This window comes from Nerophis ophidion, linkage group LG11 (assembly GCF_033978795.1).
Source record: "Nerophis ophidion isolate RoL-2023_Sa linkage group LG11, RoL_Noph_v1.0, whole genome shotgun sequence".
Taxonomy (NCBI): domain Eukaryota; kingdom Metazoa; phylum Chordata; class Actinopteri; order Syngnathiformes; family Syngnathidae; genus Nerophis; species Nerophis ophidion.
In genome coordinates this window covers 21,134,681-21,158,401 of record NC_084621.1, presented here as the reverse complement: position 1 = coordinate 21,158,401, position 23,721 = coordinate 21,134,681, and the positions used below count along the sequence as shown (strand labels likewise).

At 36.8% G+C, this 23,721-nt stretch overlaps 17 non-coding genes across 17 annotated transcripts; 12 read left to right on the top strand and 5 right to left on the bottom strand.

Moving 5' to 3' along the window:
* The first annotated feature begins 2,901 nt into the window (after positions 1 to 2,901).
* Positions 2,902 to 2,973, top strand: trnaq-uug (transfer RNA glutamine (anticodon UUG)). Its single transcript has one exon. It is a non-coding gene; the product is annotated as a tRNA-Gln (tRNA).
* A 2,957-nt stretch (positions 2,974 to 5,930) lies between these two features.
* On the top strand, positions 5,931 to 6,003 carry trnak-cuu (transfer RNA lysine (anticodon CUU)). The gene has a single exon. It is a non-coding gene; the product is annotated as a tRNA-Lys (tRNA).
* A 389-nt stretch (positions 6,004 to 6,392) lies between these two features.
* On the bottom strand, positions 6,393 to 6,464 carry trnaq-cug (transfer RNA glutamine (anticodon CUG)). Its single transcript has one exon. It is a non-coding gene; the product is annotated as a tRNA-Gln (tRNA).
* Positions 6,465 to 6,633: 169 nt separating this feature from the next.
* trnap-ugg (transfer RNA proline (anticodon UGG)) lies at positions 6,634 to 6,705 on the top strand. Its single transcript has one exon. It is a non-coding gene; the product is annotated as a tRNA-Pro (tRNA).
* A 2,178-nt stretch (positions 6,706 to 8,883) lies between these two features.
* On the top strand, positions 8,884 to 8,955 carry trnaq-uug (transfer RNA glutamine (anticodon UUG)). Its single transcript has one exon. It is a non-coding gene; the product is annotated as a tRNA-Gln (tRNA).
* Positions 8,956 to 9,325: 370 nt separating this feature from the next.
* trnaq-uug (transfer RNA glutamine (anticodon UUG)) lies at positions 9,326 to 9,397 on the bottom strand. Its single transcript has one exon. It is a non-coding gene; the product is annotated as a tRNA-Gln (tRNA).
* A 767-nt stretch (positions 9,398 to 10,164) lies between these two features.
* Positions 10,165 to 10,236, top strand: trnaq-cug (transfer RNA glutamine (anticodon CUG)). The gene has a single exon. It is a non-coding gene; the product is annotated as a tRNA-Gln (tRNA).
* Positions 10,237 to 14,780: 4,544 nt separating this feature from the next.
* Positions 14,781 to 14,852, top strand: trnaq-uug (transfer RNA glutamine (anticodon UUG)). The gene has a single exon. It is a non-coding gene; the product is annotated as a tRNA-Gln (tRNA).
* A 753-nt stretch (positions 14,853 to 15,605) lies between these two features.
* Positions 15,606 to 15,678, top strand: trnak-cuu (transfer RNA lysine (anticodon CUU)). Its single transcript has one exon. It is a non-coding gene; the product is annotated as a tRNA-Lys (tRNA).
* Positions 15,679 to 16,839: 1,161 nt separating this feature from the next.
* On the top strand, positions 16,840 to 16,911 carry trnaq-uug (transfer RNA glutamine (anticodon UUG)). The gene has a single exon. It is a non-coding gene; the product is annotated as a tRNA-Gln (tRNA).
* An 855-nt stretch (positions 16,912 to 17,766) lies between these two features.
* Positions 17,767 to 17,839, top strand: trnak-cuu (transfer RNA lysine (anticodon CUU)). The gene has a single exon. It is a non-coding gene; the product is annotated as a tRNA-Lys (tRNA).
* A 302-nt stretch (positions 17,840 to 18,141) lies between these two features.
* trnak-cuu (transfer RNA lysine (anticodon CUU)) lies at positions 18,142 to 18,215 on the top strand. The gene has a single exon. It is a non-coding gene; the product is annotated as a tRNA-Lys (tRNA).
* A 374-nt stretch (positions 18,216 to 18,589) lies between these two features.
* Positions 18,590 to 18,661, bottom strand: trnaq-cug (transfer RNA glutamine (anticodon CUG)). The gene has a single exon. It is a non-coding gene; the product is annotated as a tRNA-Gln (tRNA).
* Positions 18,662 to 19,152: 491 nt separating this feature from the next.
* On the bottom strand, positions 19,153 to 19,225 carry trnap-cgg (transfer RNA proline (anticodon CGG)). Its single transcript has one exon. It is a non-coding gene; the product is annotated as a tRNA-Pro (tRNA).
* Positions 19,226 to 19,395: 170 nt separating this feature from the next.
* Positions 19,396 to 19,467, top strand: trnaq-uug (transfer RNA glutamine (anticodon UUG)). The gene has a single exon. It is a non-coding gene; the product is annotated as a tRNA-Gln (tRNA).
* A 1,185-nt stretch (positions 19,468 to 20,652) lies between these two features.
* trnak-cuu (transfer RNA lysine (anticodon CUU)) lies at positions 20,653 to 20,725 on the top strand. The gene has a single exon. It is a non-coding gene; the product is annotated as a tRNA-Lys (tRNA).
* A 375-nt stretch (positions 20,726 to 21,100) lies between these two features.
* trnaq-cug (transfer RNA glutamine (anticodon CUG)) lies at positions 21,101 to 21,172 on the bottom strand. Its single transcript has one exon. It is a non-coding gene; the product is annotated as a tRNA-Gln (tRNA).
* Between the last annotated feature and the right edge of the window lie 2,549 nt (positions 21,173 to 23,721).

Sequence of the window (23,721 nt, the reverse complement as noted above, 5' to 3'; positions counted from 1 at the left end):
GGCAATGGATTCATAACATTCCCTTATTCTTGTCACCTGGGTGACCACCAGCAGATACTAGCGAGAATAATTGTGCCTCCCATTGTCTTCCTCATTTTGTGAAACGGGTTGAAATGGCAAACACGTATGCAAACCCTGCATACGTGTTTGCCCAACAAATTAAGTTCACAGTCAAATATCTCATCTGAGGGAGAGTCGTCAGCTTGAAGCGTCCCTCTGTCTCGGACCCTCTCGTCGTCATGTGACATGAGTGCATGTCTGTTATGATTTTGCTCACAAGTTTATCTTGGCCCGTCTGTAATGTTTCGCCCTAACCTTAGCCAATCATCATGGATTTCTCCATCACATGGATGTTCTCAATCATCTAGGTGATTGTATTTTCTCCGTACATTTTTTCTCTCATTTTCTCTCTATGTAGCTTTGATGTAAGCTACCTCGCTACATGAGTTTAAAAGTAGCTAAGGTTCAAGAAAAGCTACTTATAAAAAAATGGTGTTAAGTAACTGCCAAGCTACTGGAAAATATAGTTGAACTACGTAGCTTAGCGACATCTAGCTTGTTACTGCCCATCACTACATGTATATAAACATATGTTTATATATACCAAGTCCTGAAACAAGATTGTCCAACAAATTTCATGAAATGTGAGATTTTAATTGGGGATACAATCCAAAACTCTGTTATATTATTGCACTTTTAAACATATTTAGTTTTACTGACATTTTCATATATAGATGGACTAAGGGTTACCAGCTCAGTCCTAGAACAAACTGGTCATAAATTTAGGTACCACTGCTATTGATCCTTTGAGTGTGTGATGTGTTAAAATCAAGTCTTAAGTCACAAATACAATGACAACTGTGTGTATGAGGAAGAAAGTTATGATTGCAAAAATGAGTACTAAAGAGGGCTTGTCGGGGAATTGAACACGGGACCTCTCGCACCCGAAGCGAGAATCATACGACTAGACCAACAAGCCGTGCATAGATGACTCCCCAACTAAACTCATGAAAAATAAAATTAGGGGACACAATCTGAAATGTGGTGGTAAACTTTTAACCAACATTTTGATTTACTACCATTTTCATGAACAATGTCAAACAAAATCTGTTATATCCAATCAAGTACTCTTTACTGCAACATATTTTTGATTGGTATACAGGTTCTATGGTGTAATGGTTAGCACTCTGGACTTTGAATCCAGTGATCCAAGCTTTAGTCTTGGTGGAACCAATTTGCAGTAAATTAAGTAATATGGTATTCATTAATAATACTGTTATTGATCAAATATTGTGGATAATTCATAAATGTTTAAGAGTCCTTTCTTTATTCATAGTCATGTTTGGATCAGCTAGTACTTTTCAATGTATATTACGTATACCAGTTTCTCTTTGTCTACAGAAGTCCTTATTGTTTTAGTCATTGGAATGTGAAAGGGATACGTCCCCCTCTTTATCTGATCAGTGTTGGGGGAGGGGGGGCATTCATTTCTGGGGGGACTACTTTCCGATTAAATATGTAGTTTTTTTCCGTTTGAAAGTTGGACCATCCCGAGATGACGGTATGACTGTATTGATGTGGGCTGGTCTCCTGAAGCTTCAGTAAAACTTGTTATTATTCCTATTCTGTCTTGATGGTCCTTCTTACTCAGCATATATGTCATCGAAAGAATTTGGGATTGACCAGTAACTTAGATTCCCCGGGAGGGAATACTGGAAAGACGCAACAATATTTTTTTATTAATCCCTTGAGTCTGTGATGTCCGAAAAAATGATCAAAATCAATTCTAAAGTCACAAATTTAACCACAATTTTGTGTACGAAGGAACAATTTGTGACTAAAAACAGAACTTTATAAACATAATGGGAGCGCAATTTGAAACTTTATTACAACATTGTGCTTTTAGGCCAAATTATGACGTTTTTTTTTTTCATGCACGCAACTTTCAAAGGGAAGACTTAGTGAAAACTAACCACTTTAATGTTACAAGAAGGTTCCACCAAGACTTTAACTTGGATCATTGGATTCAGAGTCCAGAGTGCTAACCATTACACCATGGCACCTACGTATCCAACTAAAAATCAAATTATCCTGCAGTTCACAGTACTTGATTGGACTTAATGGATGTTCATTTTAACCAGCCGTGGAACAAGACTTTCCAACAAAACTCACACATTGTGAGATTTTAATAGGGGACACAATCTGAAACTTGGTTACCTTATGGCACATTTAACACATATTTTAGATTCACTGACATTTTCATACTTAAATGAACTAAATTAAACTTAAATAATTTCGATCACATCTAGGAATTGTTTTAATGGGGATCTTGAGATTATTTGCTATGAGCTGCGATCGATTGAACGCATCATAATTTGCCACCTCAGTAGAATGCATGTTCACCTCTCACAGTCGCTATAGAAAAATCATTATCTGAGTTGTGTACTTTTCTAGGAGAAATGCTTTGTGTGCAGGAATTGTTCAGCCTTGTGCTGGTTAGTTTTAGCTTAACTGACTCCTCAGCCGGACTAACAGACACTGTAATTGCCTGTGTCCAAGCTTGCTCTAGTGTAGTTAGTCAAGTGTGACTTAACCAGTGATCTATGTTTCTAGATAGAGTGATGGTGCCTTCTCGGTTAGAGTGAAGGAGGTCCTTCATCAGCAAGCCCGGTTTGCCCCAGAAAGAGGACCAATTATCAATAAAAGTTAGTCCCTGTTCTCTACATCAACTAGCCAGCCACTTGTTAAGCGAGAATAATCTGCTGTACCTCTTATCATTGCCTCTTGCAGGCAGGGGGCCAGAGACAAGTAATCAATCGTATGAAGAAGTCAATGAGAATCTTTTAAATGTCATCAATACTGTTTAATGTTGGATCACTTTATTTTACGCAGGGTTATGCAGGTTCCATGGTGTAATGGTTAGCACTCTGGACTTTGAATCCAGTGATCCAAGTTAAAGTTTTGGTGGAACCATCATGCAGTCTTTAAGTGGCAATATAGGGATTCCGTTTGAAATGACAGATTATGGATTCCTCGAGTGTGTAAAAAAATAATGTTTAAAATGTAATATTTCCAACCTTTTAATAGGGTACACAATCTAAAACTGACAAACGATGTGACTAAAAACAGGACTTGTAAACATATAAGGAGCACTATCTGAAACTGCACTACAATAATGTACTTTTTAGCTAAATTTGGTTTCACTAAGTTTTTTAAAATATTCAAAGGGAAATCATACTGAACACTTATATAACAAGACGGTTCCACCAAGATATGAACTTGGATCAATAGATTCATTGTCCAGAGTGCTAACCATTACACCATGGAACCCGTAAATGCAAAACAATGTGATCCTACAGTAGACAGGGTTAGATTTGATTTGATAAATAACTTAGATTTATATCGCGATTTTCTAAACACTCAAAGCGCTCACAGAGAAGTGGGACTCAACATTCATTCACACCTGGTGGTGGTAAGCTACATAATTAACCACAGCTGCCCTGGGGTAGACTGACGGAAGCGTGGCTACCAGTTTGCGCCTACGGCCCCTTCGCCCACCACCTATCATTCATTCATTCATCATTCATTCACCAGTGTGAGCGGTGAAGTGTCCTGCCCAAGGACACAAAGTCAGCGATTTTTTGGATGTCAATAGGCGGGAAGCAAACTTGCAATCCTCAGGTTTCTGGCCGGCCACTCTACCCACTACGCCATGCCGCCCCATTAGATGGATTGTCATTGATTCTTTGAGTGTGTGCCGGTAGAAAAAAAGGAAATACAAGTTCAAAATTAAGTTCACAGTCAAAAATCTAACCTGCGGTAGAGTCGTCAGCTTGAAGCGTCCCTCTGTCTCTCACTCTCTCGTCGTCATGTGACTTTTGCTTACAAAATTTATCTTCCCTCTGATTGGCCCGTCTGTAATGTTTCACCCTAACCTTAGCCAATCATCATGGACTTTCTCCATACGTATGGATGTTCTCAATCATCAAGCTCATTGTATTTTCTCGGTACATTCGCTCTCTCATCTTCTCTCTATGTAACTTAGATGTAAACTACCTCGCTATATGGGTCGAAAATTAACAAAGCTACAAGAAAAGCTACTCGTAAAAAAAATTGCTAAGTAACTGCAGTGCTACTGGAAAATGTAGTTGAGCTAAATAGCTCAGCTACATCTAGCTTGTTACTGCCCATCACTACATGTATATAAATATGTTTATATATACCACGCTCTGACCCAAGATTGTCCAACAAATTTCATGGAATGTGTGATTTTAATAGGGGACACAATCTGAAACTCGTTTACCTTATTGCACTTTTAAACATATTTAGTTTCACTGACATTTTCATACATAGATGAACTAAGGGTTACCAGCTCAGTCCTAGAATAAACTGTGGTCATAAACCAAGGTACCATTGTTACTGATCCCTTGAATGTGTTATGTTCTAAAAAATTGTTAAAATCAAGTCTTGGGTCACAAATACAATAACAACTGTTTGTATGAGGAAGAAAGTTATGATTGCAAAAAGGAGTACTATAGGGGGCTTGTCTGGGAATTGAACCCGGGACCTCTCACACCCTAAGTGAAAATCATACGACTAGACCAACAAGCCCTGTAAAATAATGTGGCATAAATCTTTAAAAAAATAAAATATTTTAATAGGGGCCACAATCTGAAACTGTGCTTTTAACACATATTTTGATTGACTACCATTTTCATGCATAAATAAACTGAGGGTTTACCACCTCAGTCCTAGAACTAATAGAGCTTGTAAATTGAGACACAACTGTATTTATTTCAGACATTTTTATTGTTCTCTTGAGTGTGTGATGTATGGAATATTAAATGGCAAAAGCCTAAAATGCTCCACCCGAAAACTAAAGTGGCTCAACCCAAAACGCTGACAACATGAAACAACGCAACTTCAAATAAATCAATTAAAAAACTGTAACGATGTACGAGTTGGCATTCTTCTACTAACTGAAATGGCTCAACCCAAAACGCTGACAACACGAAACGTCGCAATACAAAATGCGACATGAATATTTTTGTACAGTGACGATTAATTACCAGATTAGATGATGCGAGCCCGACTAACTCAGTCGGTAGAGCATGAGACTCTTAATCTCAGGGTCGTGGTTTCGAGGCGGTTGAATTTTTCGCCAAGGAAATTCAACACGGGACAGTGCTACACTTCTAATTAAAAAAAATGAAAAAAAACTGTAAGGATGTGCAAAACGCTGCAACATGAAATAGCGCGGCCCAAATCATCAAACATTGTAACACAAAACGCCATCAACACGAAATGTTCCAACACAAAATGCTGCATGAATATTTTTGTATGTTAACAATCACTCCTCAAGGGTCTTTACGCGCGCCCAGCTAGCTCAGTCGGTAGAGCATAAGTCACTTAATCGCAGGGTTGTGGGCTCAAGCCCTTCGTTGAGTGATGAAATTTTGCCAAGGAAATGCAACATGAGACAGTGCTCCACTTCTCATAAATCAATAAAAAAAACTGTAACGATGTACGAGTTGATATTCTTCAGTTAAACTCACTTAATTAATAAAATGTTTCTTTTCGTACAGTAATAATCAATAAAGAGCGCATATGTAACTAAGAAACGCCGCAACACCTAACAACGTGACGTGAAACGCGTCAAACTTAAACTTCAACAGCACAAAATGCTGCACCCGAAAACTAAAATGGCTCAACGCAAAACGCTGCAACATGAAACAACGCAACACGAAATGTCGTGGCACGAAACGTCGCAACACGAAAAGCTGCAACAGCTGTGACACCAAACGGCGCAACATGAAATAGCGCCACCCAAATCATGAAACATCATAACACAAAACGCCATCAACACGAAACGTTGTAACACAAAATGCTACATGTGGAGTAACCATCACTTATCACGGTTCCACAGGCAGGCCTGGCTAGCTCAGTCGGTAGAGCATGAGACTCTTAATTTCAGGGTCGTGGGTTCGAGCCCCACTTTGGGCGTTAGAATTTTGCCAAAGAAATTCAATTCACGAGACGGTGCGACACTTCAAATAAATCAATTAAAAAAACTGTAACGATTTGCGAGTTTGCTTTCTTCTGTTAAACTCACTTAATTAATAATAGTTTTCTGTTTGTACAGTAATAATCAATAAAGAGCGCATATGTAACCAAGAAAGTTTTAAATCAAGTTTAAAATAACATAAAAAGACAACTGTGTGTACCAGGGAAAATGGTAAGAATGAAAACATGACTCATAAACATATAAGGAACACAATCTGAAAATGGACAAGAAACTATTGTTCACAGAAACATTGTTTAATTGCATTTTTTACAGAAGCATTAATTAAAGGAGAGTGATTCAGAACACTAATCACTCTAAGGTTTCAAGAAGGTTCCACCAAGACTTGATCTTGGATCATTGGATTCAGAGTCCACAGTGCTAACCATTACACCATGGAACCTGCATATGAAGCTCAATCAACTTGCGGTAAAGAGTACTTGATTGGATATAACAGATTTAGTTTGACAGTTTTTCATGAAAATGGTAGTAAATTAAAATTTTGGTTAAAAGCTTACCACAAAATTTCAGATTTTGTCCGCTTATTTCACATTTCATGGGGTTAGTTGCAGGGCTTGTTGGTCTAGTCGTATGATTCTCGCTTTGGGTGCGAGAGGTCCCGGGTTCAATTCCCGGACAAGCCCTCATTTTTAATCATAACTTTCTTCCTCATACACACAGTTGTCGTTACATTTTGACTTTAGACTTGATTTTAGCAATGTTTTCAAACAACAACCACTCAAGGGATCGGTAACAGTGGTACCTAAATGTATGACCACAGTTTGTTCTAGGACTGAGCTGGTAACCCTTAGTTCATCTAGGTATGAACATGTCAGTGAAACCAAATATGTGTTAAAAGCGCATTAAGGTACCGTATTGTTTGGTGTATAAGTCGCTCTGGAGTATAAGTCCACCCGCCGAAAATGCAAAATAAAGAAGGAAAAAAACATGTATAAGTCGCATTGGAGTATAAGTCGCATTTTTTGGGGAAATGTATTTAAAAGAACCCCAACACCAAGAATAGACATTTGAAAGGCAATTTAAAATAAATAAAGAATAGTGAACAACAGGCTGAATAAGTGTACGTTATATGAGGCATAAATAACCAACTGAGAAGGTGCCTGGTATGTTAACGTAACATATTATGGTAAGAGTCATTCAAATAACTATAACATATAGAACATGCTATACCTTTACCAAACTATCTGTCACTCCTAATCGATAAATCCCATGAAATCTTATACGTCTAGTCTCTTACGTGAATGAGCTAAATAATATTATTTGATGTTTTACGGTAATGTGTTAATAATTTCACACATAAGTCGCTCCTGAGTATAAGTCGCACCCCCGGCCAAACTATGAAAAAAACTGTGATTTATAGTCGGAAAAATATAGTATGTGTGTGCGAGGGTAAAATTAATCACAGAAAACAGGACTTAAATACATAAGAGTTAGTCCGGTAATCGAACGAGGAATTTCTCACACCCTCAGCAAGAATTGTAGAGCATTAATCCCTGCAAGAAGTCTTTATCAAAAAATGTCACTACAAAAGGGGACACAACCTAAAATTTGGTTACCTAATTGCACTTTTAACCCATATTTAGATTCATTGACAATTTCACTCTACAAAATAGTTTCTTGATTTCTTTGTTCGAGGACTGATTTTGGAAACCATTATTTCATTTGTGCATGAAAATGAGAGCAAATGAAAATGTTGGATGACATTGTAACACAATTTGAGATGGTGTCACCTTTTAAAAACTCTAATTTTATGAGATTTGTCGGGAAATCATGTTGCAGGGTTTGTTGGTCTTGGACAAGTCCTTGTGTTGGAATGATAATTCCTGTTTTCAGTCAAAACTTTTCCCCGTGTACACAGTCACAAGTCTTGTCTTTTTTTTTTAAATTTAGACTTGATTTAAACGTTTCCCTTCATTTTCCTGACAACTTACATTTAAGGTGTCAATGAAAATCTATACAATTTCATCAATACTGTTCACTGTTTGATCACTTTATTTTACTTGTGTATATACAGGTTCCATGGTGTAATGCTTAGCACTCTGGGCTTTGCATCCAGTGATCCAGGTTCAAGTCTTGGTGGAACCAACTTGCAGAAATTTAAGTGGTAACTTATTGGAAACCATCACCATATAACTAAAGTATACGAGGGAAAAAGTAATGACTAAAAACAGGAGTCAAAATTTAAGAGCTTGTCGAGGCCTCTCACACCAGAAGCAAACTCAAAAGACATCGCCTACTTGCCCTGCATCAACATTTCCCAACAAAAGTCATGAAATCTGAGACTTAAGAAGGGGACTGAATTTAAAACTCGGTTACCTTTTTACACTTTTAACATTTATTTATTTTGACTGACATTTTCATTCATAGATGAACTAAGGGTTACCAGCTCAGTCCTAGAACAAACTGTGGTTAAAAATTTAGCTCCCACTGTTATTGATCCCTTGAGTGTGTGATGTTTGAAAAAATTGTTAAAATCAAGTCCAAAGTTATGAATGTAAGACAGCTGTGTGTACGAGGGATACAGTTTTGGTTAGTACTCATAAAAATGAGGACTTGTCCGGGAATTGAACGCAGGACCTTAGGCACCTGATGCGAGAATCATATGACTAGACCAACAAGCCCTGCGTATGTATCTGCCCAACTAATTTTATGGAAAGTGAAATTAGGGGACACGATCTGAAATGTGGTAAACTTTTAACCAACATTTTAATTTACTGGCATTTTCATGAAAAAATGTCATACAAAATCTGTTATATCCAATCAAGTACTCTTTAGTGCAGGATAACTCAGAGTAATAAACAGGTTCCATGGTGTAATGGTTAGCACTCTGGACTTTGAATCCAGTGATCAAAGTTCAAGTCTTGGAGGAACCAACTTGCAATATTCAAGTAACAAGTTCTTTTATAATACAACTGTTTTTAGTTTGATAGATTTTTCTGGATCCATTAAATGTGTGAGGTCTCATAAAATGTTCAAAATCAAGTCTAACGTAACAAATGTAAAGACAACTGTGTGTACGAGGGAAAAAGTTAGGAATGAAACCATGACTCATAAACATATAAAAGTACAATTTGAAACTGCACTATAAGATTGTACTTTGAATCCAAAATCAGATTACCTCACATCAAAAACCATTCAAAGAGAAGTCACAAGAAAGTATTTTTCACTTAAATTTAGATTATTTGAATTTTTCATGCATGCACTGATCAAAGAAAGGTCATAACAAACACTAATATAACAATATGGTTCCACCAAGACTTGAACTTGGATCACTGGATTCAAAGTCCAGAGTGCTAACCATTACAACATGGAACCTGTACATTAAGCTGAATTAACCTGCATGAAACAGTACTTGATTGGCTATAACCGATTTAGTTTGACAGTTTTTCATGAAAATGGTAGTAAATTAAATTTTGGTTAAAAGTTCACCACAAAATTTCCGATTTTGTCCCCTGATCTCACATTCCATGAGATTAGTTGGGTTCCCTTGAATGCAGGGCTTGTTGGTCTAGTCGTATGATTCTCGCATCGGGCAAGCCCTCATATTTTTAATCATAACTTTCTTCCTCATACACACAGTTGTCGTTACATTTTTGAATTTAGACTTGATTTTAGGAATGTTTTAAAACAACAACCACTCAAGGGATCAGTAACAGTGGTACCTAAATGTATGACCACAGTTTGTTCTAGGACTTAGCTGGTAACCCTTAGTTCATCTATGTATGAAAATGTCAGTGAAACTAAATATGTGTTAAAAGTGCATTAAGGTAACCAAGATTTCAATTCAGTCCCCTATTAAAATCTCACATTGCATGAGTTTTTTGGAAAGGCTTTTTGTTCTTGTCATAGGATTCTCACGCAGGGTGAGAGACGCCCTGTGTTGAAATCCTGGACAAACGACGAAGTCTTCATGTCCTGTTATCAGTCACTACTTTATACCTTGTACACATCCATTTTTGACTCTTAACTTGATTTTAAACTTGGATTTTGACGGCACACACAAAAGGGATCAATGACAATCTATCAAATCCAATCAAGTACTGTGTACTGTAGGATCACATTGTTTTACATGTACATTTGCAGGTTCCATGGTGTAATGGTTAGCACTCTGGACTCTGAATCCAGTGATCCAAGTTCAAGTCTTGGTGGAGCCATCTTTTGTTCAGTATCAATTCCATTTAAAAGTTCTTTGCAAGAAAAAATGTGTACATCTTAATTCTGTCTAAAAGTACCATGTTGTAATCATTTTTCAAAACTGTGCTCTTTATTTGTTTACAAGTCTTGTTTTTAGTCACAAAAATGTTCCTTTATATACTTAGTTGTCTGTACATTTGTGACTTTAGGATCGATTTTGACCATTTTTTTCAGATATCACACACTCAAGTGATCCATAAAATTTATCAAATTAATTACAGCAGTATTACTGAATAATGTGTCACTTAAATTACTGTGAGTTGGTTCCACCAAGACTTGAACATGACTACCCGACAAATCTCATAAAATTAGAGTTTTTAAAAGGTGACACGATCTGAAATTGTGTTACAATGTCATCCAACATTTTAATTCGCTATCATTTTCGTGTATGAATGAAATAATGCTTTACAAGATCAGTCCTCGAACAAACAAAGCTTGTAAATTAAGAAACTATTTTGTAAAGTGAAAATGTCAGTGAATCTAAATATGTGTTAAAAGTGCAATTAGGTAACCAAGTTTTTGGTTGTGTCCCCTATTAAAATCCCTCATTTATAGTGACATTTTATGAAAAAAACTTCTTGCAGGGTTTGTTGGTCTACAATTCTTGCTGAGGGTGTGAGAGATTCTTGGTTCATTTCCAGGACTAACTCTTATGTATTTAAGTCCTGTTTTTTACTCATTTCTTTTACCCAGCAAACACATACCGTATTTTTCGGACTGTAAGTCGCAGTTTTTTTCATAGTGCGACTTATACTCAGGAGCGACTTATGTGTGAAATTATTAACACATTACCGTAAAATATCAAACAATATTATGTAGCTCATTCATGTAAGAGACTAGACGTATAAGATTTCATGGGATTTATCGATTAGGAGTGACAGATAGTTTGGTAAAGGTATAGCATGTTCTATATGTTATAGTTATTTGAATGACTCTTACCATAATATGTTACGTTAACATACCAGGCACCTTCTCAGTTGGTTATTTATGCCTCATATAACGTACACTTATTCAGCCTGTTGTTCACTATTCTTTAATTATTTTAAATTGCCTTTCAAATGTCTATTCTTAGTGTTGGGGTTCTTTTAAATACATTTCCCCCAAAAATGCGATTTATACATGTTTTTTTCCTTCTTTATTTAGCATTTTCGGCTGGCGCGACTTATACTCTGAAAAATTTGGTAATTTAATGCACTTTTAACACATATTTGGTTTCACTGACATTTTCATACATAGATGAACTAAGGGTTACCAGCTCAGTCCTAGAACAAACTGTTGTCATACATTTAGGTACCATTGTTATTGATCCTTTGAGTGGTTGTTGTTTGAAAACATTGTTAAAATCAAGTCTAAAGTCATAAATGTAACAACAACTGTGTGTATGAGGAAGAAAGTCATGATTAAAAATTAGACTTAAAAACACGAGGGTTTGTCCGGGAATTGCCAATCACACCCGAAGCGAGAATCATACGACTAGACCAACAAACCCTGCAATCTGCTCTCCCCTATTAATCTCAAGAAATGTGAAATTTGGGGGCAAAACATGAAATTTTATGGTACATTTTTAACCAACATTTTAATTTACTACCATTTTCATCATGGACTTTCTCCATACGTATGGATGTTCTCAATCATCAAGGTCATTGTATTTTCTCCGTACATTCGCTCTCTCATCTTCTCTCTATGTAGCTTTGATGTAAACTACCTCGCTATATGGGTCGAAAATTAACAAAGCTACAAGAAAAGCTACTCGTAAAAGAAATTGCTAAGTAACTGCAATGCTACTGGAAAATGTAGTTGAGCTATGTAGCTCAGCTACATCTAGCTTGTTACTGCCCATCACTACATGTATATAAATATATGTTTATATATACCACGCTCTGACCCAAGATTGTCCAACAAATTTCATGGAATGTGTGATTTTAATAGGGGACACAATCTGAAACTCGGTTACCTTATTGCACTTTTAAACATATTTAGTTTCACTGACATTTTCATACATAGATGAACTAAAGGTTACCAACTCAGTCCTAGAATAAATTGTGGTCATAAACCAAGGTACCATTGTTACTGATCCCTTGAATGTGTTATGTTTGAAAAAATGTTAAAATCAAGTCTTGAGTCACAAATACAATAACAACTGTTTGTATGAGGAAGAAAGTTATGATTGTAAAATTGAGTACTCTAGGGGGCTCTTCCGGGAATTGAACCCGGGACCTCTCGCACCCTAAATGAGAATCATACGACTAGACCAACAAGCCCTGTAAAATAATCTGGCATAAATCTACAAAAAAATAAAATATTTTAATAGATGACACAATCTGAAACTGTGCTTTTAACACATATTTTGATTGACTACCATTTTCATGCATAAATAAACTGAGGGTTTACCACCTCAGTCCTAGAACTAATAGAGCTTGTAAGTTGAGACACAACTGTATTTATTTCAGAATTTTTTATTTTTCTCTTGAGTGTGTGATGTACGGAATATTAAATGGCATAAGCTCAAAATGCTGCACCAGAAAACTAAAATGGCTCAACCCAAAACGCTGCAACATGAAACAACGCAACTTCAAATAAATAAATTAAAAAACTGTAACGATGTACGAGTTGGCTTTCTTCTACTAACTAAAATGGCTCAACCCATAACGCTGACAACACAAAACGTCGCAATACAAAATGCTACAACAGCTGCAACACTAAATGGCGCAACATGACTGTAACACAAAACGCCATCAACACGAAACGATGTAACACAAAATGCGACATGATTATTATTGTACAGTGACGATTAATTACCAGATTGGGTGATGCGAGCCCGACTAGCTCAGTCGGTAGAGCATGATATTTTTTTATTAAGGTTTCTGTAGGAGGAAACATGACACAAACCTCCCTAATTATTAGAAATCCCAGTGTTTATATCAAACATGATTCTCTGATGAGAGTATTTGGCGAGCACTGTTTGCTAATAATTTTTGCGGTCCTTGAAATCACCATAGTTTCCTAACATATATAACTTTATTCAATGATACCAGAGAAACACATATTTAATGCCACTCATTCTTTGTCTCATTTTGTCCACCAAACCTTTTAAACTGTGTGTGAATGCTCAAAGGTGAGCTTTGTTGGTGTCATTGAAATGTGTGGAGTGCTTATCAAGCATGTTTGGTCATTGTATGACTGCAAGATAATTGATGCTAACATGCTATTTAGGCTAGCTGTATGTACAAATTACATCAGGGGTTGGGAACCTATGGCTCTAGAGCCAGATGTGGCTCTTTTGATGACTGCATCTGGCTCTCATATAAATCTTGGCTGAGATTGCTTAACACGATAAGTAATGAATAATTCCGCTGGTAATCACGATGTTAATAACGTTCAAAATATAAAACATCCTCATGCATTTTGATCCATCCATCCGTTGTCTACCGCAACTGTCCAAAAAATAACAATGTTATTAAAAACAATTAGAGACTTAATATACTGTAAAAATATTGGTCTTACTTAAAAGATTACACACATTTAGTTGTATTCAGTGTTAAAAAATATGATATGGCTCTCACTGAAATACATTTTAAAATATTTGGCTTTCATGGCTCTCTCAGCCAAAAAGGTTCCCGACCCCTGCCCTTAGGGAACCTGAAAAGACAACACCAACAAGTCCTGGATCAAGATTTCCCAACAAATCTCATAAAATGTGAGATTTTAATAGAGACACAATTTGAAAATGGGTTACCTTTTTGCACTTTTAACACATATTTAGTTTCACTGACATTTTAATACATAGATGAACTAAGGGTTACCAGCTCAGTCCTAGAACAAACTGTGGTCATACATTTAGGTACCACTGTGTTTGATCCCTTGAGTGGTTGTTTTAAAAACTGTTGGAAATCAAGTCAGTCACAAATGAAACAACTGTGTGTACGAGTAACAAAGTTATAATTGAAAATATGACTTATAAACATATGAGGAGCACAATTTGAAAATGAACTACTACATTGTATTTATAAATCCAAATTATGATTCACTCCTTTTAATGCAAAAAACATTCAAAGGTAAGTCAGACTGGTCGCTAACCACTCTAATGTTACAAGGAGGTTCCACCAAGACTTGAACTTGGATCACCAGGTTCAATGAAAATCTACAAAATCAAATAGTTGTTTCTAATTGTTCTAGGACTGATCTTGTAAACCCTTATTTCGTTCGTGCTTAAAGATGGTAGTGAATTCATTTTTTAGTTTAAAATCTCACATTTTATGAGATATGTTGGATAGTCATGTTGCAGGGTTTGTTGGTCTTGGACAAGTCCTTGTGTTAAAATGATAATTCCTGTTTTCAGTCATGACTTTTCCCCTCGTACACACAGTCACAAGTCTTGTCTCTTTTTACTTTAGATTTTATTTAAACTTTTCCCGACAACTTACACTCAAAGTGTCAATGAAAATCTGGTAAATTTCATCAATACTGTGTACTGTTGGATCACTTTATTACACCTGTATATACAGGTTCCATGGTGTAATGGTTAGCACTCTGGACTTTGAATCCAGTGATCCAAGTTCAAGTCTTGGTGGAACCAAAATGCTAGATTTAAGTGGCAAATTTTTTCAATAATACAACTATATTTAGTTTGATAGATTTTAATGGATTCCTTAAATGTGTGATGTCTGAAAAATTGTTCAAAATCAAGTCTGAAGTCACAAATGTAATGACGCATGTTTGTACCAGAGAAATATTTGACCGAAGTGAGAATCATACGACTAGACCAACAAGCCCTGTAAAATAACGTGGCATAAATCTTTGAAAAAAATAAAATATTTTAATAGATGACAATATCTGAAACTGTGCTTTTAACACATATTTTAATTGACTACCATTTTCATGCATAAATAAACTTAGGGTTTACGACCTCTGTCCTAGAACTAATAGAGCTTGTAAGTTGAGACACAACTGTATTTATTTCGGATGTTTTCATTGATCTCTTGAGTGTGTGATGTATGGAATATTAAATGGCAAAAGCTCAAAATGCTGCACCCGAAAACTAAAATGGCTCAAACCAAAACGCTGCAACATGAAACAACGTAACTTCAAATAAATCAATAAAAAAAACGGTAACGATGTGCGAGTTTGCATTCTTCTACTAACTAAAATGGCTCAACCCAAAACGCTGACAACACGAAACGTCGCAATACAAAATGCTACAACAGCTGCAACACCAAATGGCGCAACATGACTGTAACACAAAACACCATCAACACGAAACGATGTAACACAAAATGCTACATGAATATTTTTGTACAGTAACTTTTAATTATCAGATTAGAATATGTGAGCCTGGCTAGCTCAGTCGGTAGAGCATGAGACTCTTATTCTCAGGGTCGTGGGTTCGAGCCCCATGTTGGGTGGTTGAATTTTTCGCCATGGAAATCCAACACGGGACAGTGCTACACTTCTAATAAAAAAATAAATTAAAAAAACTGTAACGATGTGCAAAACGCTGCAACATGAAATGCGGACAACATGAAATAGCGCGGCTCAAATCATGAAACATCGTAACACAAAACGCCATCAACACGAAACGTTCAAACAGAAAATGCTACTTGAATATTTTTGTACGGTAACAATCACTCCTCGAGGGGCCAAATGCAGGCCCGGCTACCTCAGTCGGTAGAGCATGATACTCTTAATCTTAGGGTCGTGGGTTCGAGTCCCGCGTTGGGCGATTCAATTTTGCCAAGGAAATTCAACATGAGACGGTGTTCCACTTCTCATAAATCAATAAAAAAAAACTGTAGCGATGTGCAAGTTCGCATTCTTCTGCTAAACTCATTTAATTAATAATGTTTTTCTTTTTGTAGAGAAATAATCAATAAAGAGCGCATATGTGGCGAAGAAACACCGCAGCACATAACAACGTGACATGAAACGCATCAAACTTAAACACCAACAGCACAAAATGCTGCATCCGAAAACTAAAATGGCTCAACCCAAAAGTGGTACAAAGTACTGACTGAAAACAGGACTTGAACACTTTAGAGATTGTCCAAGATTTGATACCAGGGTCTATCGTACCTTAAGCAAAAATACAGGAGTGGACCAACAAGACCTGGAACAAGACTTTCCGGAAAATCTCATCAAACGTCAGATTTTAATAGGGGACACAATCTGAAACGTGATTACCTTATTGCACTTTTATACTTATTGATCCCTTGAGTGTGTGATGTCTGAAAAAAAATATTCAAATCAAGTCTAAAGTAACAAATACAATGACAACTGTGTGAATGAGGAAGAAAGTTATGATTGCAAAAAGGTGTACTAAAGAGGGTTTGTTCGGGAATTGAACCCGGGACCTCTCGCACCCAAAGCGAGAATCATACGACTAGACCAACAAGCCCTGCATGCATGTTTTCCCAACTGATCTCATGAAATTTGAAATTAGGGGACACAATCTGAAATGTTGTGGCTAACTTTTGACCAACATTTTAATTTACTAGCATTTTCATGAACAAATCTATTATATCCATTCAAGTCCTCTTTACCGCATGATATTTTTGTATATAAATACAGGTTCCACGGTGTAATGGTTAGCACTCTGGACTTTGAATCCAGTGATCCTAGTTCAAGTCTTGGTGGAACCAATTTACGGGAAATTAAGTACTATGGTAATCATTAATAATACTGTTATTGACAAAATATTTTGGAGAATTCATATATGTTTAAGAGTCCTTTCTTTATTCATAGTCATGTTTGGATCAGCTAGTACTTTTCAATATATATTCTGTATACCAGTTTCTCTTTGTCTACAGAAGTCTGTATTGTTTTAGTCATTGGAATGTGAAAGGGATACATCCCCCTCTTTATTCCTATTCTGTCTTGATGGTCCTTCTTACTCAGCATAGAAATAAACTGAGGGTTTAGCACCTCAGTCCTAGAACAAATAGAGCTCGTAAGTTGAGACACAACTGTATTTATTTCGGATGTTTTTATTGATCTCTTGAGTGTTTGATGTATGAAATATTAAATGGCAAAAGCTCAAAATGCTGCACCCGAAAACTAAAATGGCTCAACCCAAAACGCTGCAACATGAAACAACGCAAGATGAAATGCCGACAACACGAAATGTCGTGGCACTAACAGTCATTCATTAAGGTAGAGCGTGAGACTCTTAATCTCAGGGTCGTGGGTTCGAGCCCCACATTGGGCGATTGAATATTGCCAAGGAAATTCAACACGAGACATGTGACACTTTTAATAAATCAATAAAAAAAAACTGTAACGATTTGCGAGTTTGCATTCTTCTACCAACTAAAATGGCTCAACCCAAAACGCTGCAACATGAAATGCCGACAACACGAAACGTCGCAATACAAAATGCTACAACAGCTGCAACATGACCGTAACACAAAACGCCATCAACACGAAACGATGTAACACAAAATGCTACATGAATATTTTTGTACAGTCACAAGTAATTTTCAAGGTAAACGATGCATGCCCGACTAGCTCAGTCGGTAGAGCATGAGACTCTTAATCTCAGGGTCGTGGGTTCGAGCCCCACGTTGGGCGGTTACATTTTTTTCCAAAGAAATTCAACACAAACACGGCCACACTTCTAATAAATAAACAAAAACCTGTAACGATGAGCAAAACGCTGCAACATGAAACAACGCAACATGAAATGCTGACAACACAAAATGTCGTGGCACGAAATGTCACAACACAAAATGCTTTGACACCAAACGGCGCAACACGAAATAGCGCGTCCCAAATCATGAAACATCATAACACAAAACACTGTCAACAAGAAACGTTGCAACAAAAAATGCTACATGAACATTTTCGAACGGTATCACTCCCTTATCAAGGTTGTCCAGGCTACCTCAGTCGGTAGAGGATGAGACTCTTAATCTCAGGGTCGTGGGTTCGAGCCCCACGTTGGGCGTTGGAATTTTGCCAAAGAAATTCAATTCACGAGACGGTGCGACGCTTCAAATAAATCAACTAAAAAAACTGTAACGATGTGCGAGTTCGCATTCTTCTGTTGAATTCAATTTATCAATAAAATTTTTCTTTTTGTACAGTAATAATATGTAGCTTAGAAAGTTTAAAATCAAGTTTAAAATCACATAAAAAGACAACTGTGTGTGAGAGGGAAAAAGGTAGGAATAAAAACATGACTCATAAACATATAAGGGACACAATCTGAAAATGGACAAGGAACTATTCTGCACAGAAATGTTGTTTATTTGCATTTTTCACAGAAGCATTAATCAAATGACAGTGATACTGAATTCTTTTCACTCCAAGGTTACAAAAAGGTTCCACCAAGACTTGAACTTGGATCACTGGATTCAGAGTCCAGAGTGCTAACCATTACACCATGGAACCTGTAAATGTACATGTAAAACAATGTGATCTTACAGTACACAGTACTTGATTGGATTTGATAGATTGTCATTGAACCCTTGAGTGTGTGATGTCTGAAAAACATAGGTCGAAGTTTAAAATCAAGTTTTGGGTCAAAAGTACAAATAAATACGACTGAGTACGAGGTACAAAGTACTGACTGAAAACAGGACTTAAAAACTTTAGAGCTTTTCCAGGATTTGATACCAGGGTCTCTCGTACCTTACGCAAAAATACAGGAGTGGACCAACAAGACCTGGAACAAGTCTTTACAGAAAACCTCATGAAACGTCAGATTTTAATAGGGGACACAATCTGAAACTTGATTACCTTATTGCACTTTTATACTTATTGATCCCTTGAGTGTGTGATGTTTGAAAAAAAAATGTTCAAATCAAGCCTAAAGTCACAAATACAATGACAACTGTGTGAATGAGGAAGAAAGTTATGATTGCAAAAAGGAGTACTAAAGAGGGCTTGTCCGGGAATTGAACCCGGGACCTCTCGCACCCGAAGCGAGAATCATACGACTAGACCAACAAGTCCTGCATGCATATTTCCCCAACTGATCTCATGAAATGTGAAATTAGGGGACACAATCTGAAATGTTGTGGCAAACTTTTGTCCAACATTTTAATTTACTACCATTTTCATGAACAAATCTATTATATCCATTCAAGTCCTCTTTACCGCATGATATTTTCTGATTAAATACAGGTTCCATGGTGTAATGGTTAGCATTCTGGACTTTGAATCCAGTGATCCAAGGTCAAGTCTTGGTGGAACCAATTTACGGTAAATTAAGTACTATGGTAATCATTAATAATACTGTTATTGACAAAATATTTTGGAGAATTCATAAATGTTTAAGAGTCCTTTCTTTATTCATAGTCATGTTTGGATCAGCTAGTACTTTTCAATATATATTCTGTATACCAGTTTCTCTTTGTCTAGAGAAGTCTGTATTGTTTTAGTCATTGGAATGTGAAAGGGATACATCCCCCTCTTTATTCCTATTCTGTCTTGATGGTCCTTCTTACTCAGCATAGAAATAAACTGAGGGTTTACCACCTCAGTCCTAGAACAAATAGAGCTCGTAAATTGAGACACAACTGTATTTATTTCGGATGTTTTTATTGATCTCTTGAGTGTTTGATGTATGAAATATTAAATGGCAAAAGCCCAAAATGCTGCACCCGAAAACTAAAATGGCTCAACGCAAAACGCTGCAACATGAAACAACGCAACATGAAATGCCGAAAACACGAAATGTCGTGGCACGAAACATCGCAACACAAAATCCTGCAGAGGCTGTGACACCAAACGGGGCAACATGAAATACCGCGACCCAAATCATGAAACATTATAACACAAAACGCCATCAACACGAAACGTTGTAACACAAAATACTACATGAACATTTTTGCACAGTATGAATAATTTACCACGGTTCTGGATTCAGCTCAGTCGATAGAACAGGGGACTTTGAAGTTTCTGGTCGAGGGTTCCAGCCCCACGTTGGGCGATTGACTTTTGCCAAGGAAATTCAACATGAGACAGTGCGGCACTTCAAATAAATCAATAAAGAAAAAACTGTAGCGATGTGCGAGTACTCATTCTTCTGTTAAACTTACTTAATTTATAACATGTTTTGATTTCGTACTGTAATAATCAATAAAGAGCGCAAATGTAGCTAAGAAACGCCGCAACACGTAACAACGTGACATGAAATCCATCAAACTTTTACGGCAAAAGCTCAAAATGCTGCAACTGAAAACTAAAATGGCTCAACCCAAAACGCTGCAACATGAAATGCCGACAACACGAAATGTCGGGGTAAAAATATTGCAACACGAAATGCTGCAACAGTTGTGACACCAAACGGGGCAACATGAAATACCGCGACCCAAATCATGAAACATCATAACACAAAACACCGTCAACACGAAACGTTATCAGGGTCACCCATGCAGGCCCGGCTAGCTCAGTCGGTAGAGCATGAGACTCTTAATCTCAGGGTCGTGGGTTCGAGCCCCACGTTGGGCGTTTGAATTTTGCCAAAGAAATTCATATCACGAGATGGTGCGACACTTCAAATAAATCAATTAAAAAAACTGTAACGATGTGCGAGTTCGCATTCTTCTGTTGAATTCACTTTATTAATAATATTTTTCTTTTTGTACAGTAATATTATGTAGCTTAGAAAGTTTAAAATCAAGTTTAAAATCACATAAAAAGAAAACTGCGTGTACGAGGGAAAAAGGTAGGAATAAAAACATGACTCATAAACATATAAGGGACTGAATCTGAAAAATGGACAAGGAACTATTCTTCACAGAAATGTTGTTTATTTGCATTTTTCACAGAAGCATTAATTAAAGGAGAGTGATACTGAACACTTTTCGCTTCAATGTTTCAAGAAGGTTCCACCAAGACTTGAACTTGGATCACTGGAATCAGAGTCCAGAGTGCTAACCATTACACCATGGAACCTGTAAATGTACATGTAAAACAATGTGATCCTACAGTACACAGTACTTGATTGGATTTGATAGATTGTCATTGATCCCTTGAGTGTGTGATGTCTGAAAAACATAGGTCGAAATTTAAAATCAAGTTTTAGGTCAAAAGTAAAAATAAATATGACTAAGTGAGTATGAGGTACAAAGTACTGACTGAAAACAGGACTTAAAAACTTTAGACCTTGTCCAGGATTTGATACCAGGGTCTCTCATACTTGAAGCAAAAATACAGGAGTGGACCAACAAGACCTGGAACAAGTCTTTCCAGAAAATCTCATGAAAAGTCAAATTTTAATAGGGGACACAATCTGAAACTTGATTACCTTATTGCACTTTTATACTTATTGATCACTTGAGTGTGTGATGTTTGAAAAAAAAAATGTTCAAATCAAGCCTAAAGTCACAAATACAATGACAACTGTGTGAATGAGGAAGAAAGTTATGATTGCAAAAAGGAGTACTAAAGAGGGGTTGTCCGGGAATTGAACCCGGGACCTCTTGCACCCGAAGCGAGAATCACACGACTAGACCAACAAGCCCTGCATACATATTTCCCCAACTGATCTCATGAAATGTGAAATTAGGGGACACAATCTGAAATGTTGTGGCAAACTTTTGACCAACATTTTAATTTACTACCATTTTCATGAACAAATCTATTATATCCATTCAAGTCCTCTTTACTGCATGATATTTTTGTATTTAAATACAGATTGCATGGTGTAATGGTTAGCACTCTGGACTTTGAATCCAGTGATCCAAGGTCAAGTCTTGGTGGAACCAATTTACGGTAAATTAAGTAATATGGTAATCATTAATAATACTGTTATTGATAAGTCTACATAACATAGACAACAGCGCACATACTACTTAGTATGGTAACTGATTGCTGCTGTATTCACTCCACGTAACAATGAGCACATGGCTAATTAATATGGTAATTTATTCACGTGTGGATGAGACTTCAGTTGAGAGAGAGAGAAAGAGAGAGAGAGAGAGAGAGTTAGAGAGAGAGAGAGAGGATGACAGATCAAAGATCCATACAACATAATCTGGTATGATTTCATAGTTTAAAGCACTATTTGTGTATTTTTTTTTATAAATAAGTGCTAAAATTTTTTTTGCTTGCGCGCTTTGTACGCTCACATGAATTATTTGTGCCCCAGGTGTGCCCCAGTACAGTATTAGGTCTAGTGACGTCCCTGGTGTACGAGGGGAAAAGTCATGACTGAAAACAGGAGTTATAATTTTAACACAAGGACTTGTCCAAGACCAACAAACCATACAACAGGATAGCCGAACAAATCTCAAATAAAATGTGAGGTTCTAATAGGGGACACAATCTGAAACTGGGTTAAAACTTTGCACTTTTAACCCAAATTTGGATTCACTGCTTCCTTCAGGTGTGAATTAAAACATGTTTGTTAAAAGTTTTGACACAATGTCAGATCGTGTCCCTTATTAAAATCTCAAATGTCATGAGATTTGTTAAACTTGGACGAGCACTTGTGTTTATAATTCCTGTTTTCAGTCATGACTTTTCCCCTCGTACACACAGTCACAAGGCTTGTCTTTTTTTAAATTTTAGACTTGATTTAAACGTTTCCCTCCAAATTTCTGACAACTTACACTCAAGGTGTCAATGAGATTTAATCACATTTCATCAATACTGTTTACTGTTGGATCACTTTATTTAGGGGTTTATGTACAGGTTCCACGGTGTAATGGTTAGCACTCTGGACTTTGAATCCAGTGATCTCGTCACGTCCGTTGTGTCCTGAGCAAGACACTTCACCCTTGCTCCTGATGGGTGCTGGTTGGCGCCTTGCATGGCAGCTCCCTCCATCAGTGTGTGAATGGGTAAATGTGGAAGTAGTGTCAAAGCGCTTTGAGTACCTTGAAGGTAGAAAAGCGCTATACAAGTACAACCCATTTATCATTTATCCAAGTTCAAGTCTTGGTGGAACCTTCTTGTGACATTAAGAGTGATTAGTGTTTAGTACAACCCTGACATCCCTTTAAGTATTTTCACATAAAAAAAGGAATGAGTCTAAATTTGGCTTAAAAGTACAATGTTGTAATCCAGTTTCTAATTGTGCTCTTATAAGTCCTGTTTTTAGTAAGAACTTGTTCCCTCGTACACACACTTGTCTTTACATTTGTGACTTTAAACTTTTACATCAATATTCCATACATCACACACTCAAGAGATCAATAAAAATCTCAGAAATAAATACAGTTGTGTCTCAACTTACGAGCTCTATTAGTTCTAGGACTGAGGTGGTAAACCCTCAGTTTATTTATGCATGAAAATGGTAGTCAATCAAAATATGTGTTAAAAGCACAGTTTCAGATTGTGTCCCCTATTAAAACATTGTAACATTTTAAAAATATTTTCGGCATTTTATATTTAAGGCTTGTTGGTCTAGTCGTATGATTCTCGTTTAGGGTGCGAGAGGTCCTGGGTTCAATTCCGGACAAGCCCTTATGTTTATAAGTCCTATTTTTAATCATAACTTG